Below are 4,249 nucleotides of genomic sequence, written 5' to 3'. Positions count from 1 at the left end.
TACTAATTCTATCTCTTTAACTACCGTTGGACCATCATAGACTCCACTGCTTCCATTGATAGGTATTTGTTGGGCTTTGGCATACACAACCTTTCCCTCCCCCGTGGTATAAGATTTAAAATGTTCAGGATCCGTATGTAAGTCAGCAGGCTCTTGTCCTGACAGAGACCTTTCTTTTAGTTCTGCCTCCTTTTGTTGTTGAGCTAACTCTCGGTTTCAACGTCTTCTTATAGTTCGACTCAATTTCGGCTCTGTAACCTCCAATTGAGCGAGGTCAATGGGTCGCGGGCTGCACCACATGACACTCTGGAGATGTTCACCCCAATTGTCCACTAGATTTCGATGAGCATCACATGCCCCTAGATAGCTAAGCCATTCTGCAGTAGATCTTTCCTTGTTTATCCTAGCTCTCACATTTGCTTGATATCGTCGTCTCTTACATGACCTTTGTTTCTTGTTAAGGTTTTGATTTTGGTAAATGTTTGAACTCGACTCGCCTGATAGGTCTTCGCTTGTATCTTCTTCACTCTCATATAAATTACCATAGATGGTCGTACTAGGCCTTGAGTGTTCAGTTTCTATACTTGGCTCACTCGATGTTTCCTCAGGTTCCGAATCCATTTCTTCCTGAGATTCCGTTTCGGATGTGTATTGGCCTGAAGCCTTTGAGGAATCATCGGTTTCACTCTCAGATAGGTGTGCCTCTTTCTTATCATCGGATGTTACATGTGCTACACCTAATATGTTTACTGGTGCAATGTGTGGTATCTCTTCCCCATCTGGTGTTACCCAGGTTGTTCCTCTAGCTCCCCATGTATCTATAGTTGCCGCTAGGTGTACCCAATCGACATTGTCTGACTCAGCCATTCCGGGTAGGATATCCATATAAGGAGAGTTCTCCCCAATATCCGTGTCTTCGTTACACGTGTAACAATACTGTAATGGAGCTGAGTGAATTGTTGTGTCTGATCAATTATCAATGATAAATTTATTTCCTAGAGGATGTGTTCGACCACTTAAAAGATCAACTCGAATGACAGAATCTTGGAACTATAAGTAGACGTGGTTTTTGGACCAGTCATGCACCATTTTTGCTTCCCTCATGAATGGACGGCCTAAGATCATCTCAAATGACATAGGATGCTTGGAAAAATACATAACAATGAAAGTCTGCCTTACCTTGTGTCCCAAGACCTTGATTCTGAGATCCTTTAGCATTCCAATAGGCGTAACAATAGATCCATTAGCCATTTTTACCACTATGCTTGTGGCTTCAAAGTGAGGTCGCCCCATAGACTCCCAACAACTCTTTGTCACCATGCTGACTCCCGCACCACCGTCAAGGACCCCCTTTATAGTTAATCCTTTAGTAGTGATTGGTAGAGTAGCATTAGATTCATCACCTTCAAAGTATTGCCCCAACTTGTTAACGGGTACTTCAATTACAGATTCATGTCCCGCTAGGTAGGATGGTGGTGCTAAATGTTCCTCATCATTCATTACCAAGTCAGGCTTGTTCATATGTGCAAACTGTGGTAATCCGGCCTGTAATTCTCCATTGAGGAAGGCGCGAAGAGCTGAGACTAGCTCGGGGTCTTTATATAGTTTGGACATGATGGTGGTTCTAACTTCTGAAGACATGAAATCCATCAATTTGGCAACATTTAATGGCATCTTGTGGGACGTAGGACCCTGACAAGAGAATGGTGAAGATGGAATCTCCACTTCCTCAAGGGGGTCAGGCATTCCCTCACCAAACATTCTCTCTAGTAGGAAAGGTGTGTGTCCACTTTCAGATGTCCTACCCTCACTCTCTTCCCGAATGATACTGGGTATAGCTAACCGCCTGTAGTTCTTGTGAGGTTGAACTTGTGTGGGAAACACTGTGTCAGACATCTGGATATGTTTGGGTTCAGGTTCTAATGTTCGTTGAGTTTCTTCCACCAAACCCCTCAGTTGTTGGACTCGTTCAATTTCCACTGTTGGGTTTGGATAGGTTCCAATCTCTCTCTTGCAATCCTCATTTTTTGTCTCTCATGGCTTATCTTGGGGGTTCGCAACTGGGTGGTTTAACTTTGAATACTCTTTTGGTGTTTGTCGTAATTCCCTCTCGTGATCCTCCTCACTGGCTTTTTCCTTTGTAGTAACAGTTTTGGTCTCCGTGGTCTCTATCGAATCTGAGTCATCCTCAGGGTCATTCATATACACGGGATCCTCTCCTGTCTCTATGTTAGTCTTTGAACTAGGTTTTGAGCTAGAAGCATTAAGGGATTTCTTTCTTCGTGTTTTCTTCTTTCTCGCTCGGCCAATGGATGCAGCATCTCTCTCTTCCAAGATGTAATTTTGCTTTTGGAGCATCGACCGTGTGAGTGCATTCACTGGTGCTATGTTTATAGTTGGTGGTGTCCCATCAACAATCTCTATTATGTTCAATGGTGTGATTTTTGGTGCGTTTGGATTGTTAGGACACTGTGCGATCAAATGATCTATGCCACAACGATTACAAGTGAGTATTGGCATTGCCAATGCACTCCCTTGACTTGTTTGCATTAGTGCGGCATTCTTTTGCATTCTAATGGGGCACTCAGCTACTCGATGTGGTCCACCACATTCGTAGCACTGAAGAGGTGGTCTGCGGACAAAACTATTAATGTTTTGGCCTCTTGCTGCTAGCGCAGTAGCTTGATATACCGGTTTGATTTGTCCCCAATGGTCTTCCATATAGTACATGGGACACTCCTCAAGCATGTCGACTCCATAGGTGATACTAGAGTCTATGTCCTCTTCGCAATCTACATAAGTACTAGATGACTCGCAACCTATTTGGTTCATAGGTGTAACTCTTGGATGAGGGGGTTGCGGTCCTAGCACTGGAGGTGGCAACGGTGTGGTTTGGACCACATTTTGGGTTCTAGGGACCATGTGCTGTAATGGCAATTGTTGCTCCATGGGTGGGGTAGGCATCAATGCAGGAACTCGAGGTGAGTCTGCCCAAGCTATAGGCGGTCTATTTTCCATGATGCATTTAAGCATTAGGCAATCCTTCGCTTGATTGCCATCCCTACCACACGCGTTACAAGTCCCGTTAAACTTTACTCTGAAAGTAGGGCATTCACTCGTAGTATGTGGGCCCAAGCAAATTGAGCACCATTGTTGCTCCCTTCTTGGATACATATGAGTGTTTTGTGGAGCACGATTACTCGTAAGGCTTTCTTGGATGGCCTTGGTGAGATCTTCCAAAGTCATATCAGATATCGTTTGCTCTTTCACGATTGGCTTTATCTTCATTGGCTCATGCCCTGACGCTTGCGAGCTACTAGACTTCGGCTCGGTAGACACTCTTTCTCCTGCAATCATTAAATTATCCTCCAATTGGATTGCATTCATGGTGACTGCTTCCCAAGTAGTGATACCTCTAATGACTAGTCCATTATAGATACTTTCATGTCGTAGTCCCCTAATGAATCTATCGAGCAATTGGTTGTTGTTGAATCGCTCGTTTGGATTGCATCGAGAATTCAAATTCTTTAGGCGACTAATGAAGTCTCTCACGGATTCACCTTCTTCTCGTTGGGCTTTCTGGAGCTAAGAGGCTACACCCCAAAGTACTCCCTCTCGTATGTGCTCTTTCAAGAACAATCTCCTAAGAGTAGAGTAGATCGTTTTCTCTTCTACTCTTAAGGTTCTATACCAATCTCCAGCCTTTCCGCTTAGGGTCAAACTCAAAGCCTTACACTTATGTAGCTCATTGTGCTCTTCCAAGGAATCGCACACATGTTCAAAGACTTCCATATGCTTTCTAGCATCTCCGTCTCCACTGAATTTCTGTGTGAGCTTAGCTACTTGAACTGCCTTGCTCCTAGGCTCTCTATCAGGTGCACTACGCATGTTTTCCACAATAGAGCGACCGATAGTTTGAGCAAATGCTGCCAAATCTCCTATTTGAGCAGGTATAATGGGTGGATGTGCTCCTGGAACCACATGTGAGATGGGAGTTGGCCTTGGCCTTGGCATACGCGCGGCTCTTGGGTCCCATATTTCGTATGGTGGTGTACCAGACGATGGTCCAAAGTTTACAGGAGTGGCTCTAGGCGTAGGGGGTGCCTGATATGGCATGTTATTATTAAATGGCATGGCTCCACTTGTATAAGAGCTTGGATAATGCCATTGTGGATTGTTAACAGTCACAGCATAGTGAATCCGTGAATTCCTCCTCTGTTTGAATCCTATCGTTCACTACAGATACCTC

This window comes from Adiantum capillus-veneris, chromosome 2, assembly GCF_014529385.1.
Source record: "Adiantum capillus-veneris isolate H3 chromosome 2, ASM1452938v2, whole genome shotgun sequence".
NCBI lineage: Eukaryota > Viridiplantae > Streptophyta > Polypodiopsida > Polypodiales > Pteridaceae > Adiantum > Adiantum capillus-veneris.
The sequence above is the reverse complement of the archived record's forward strand: the minus strand, read 5'-3'. Positions refer to the sequence as shown.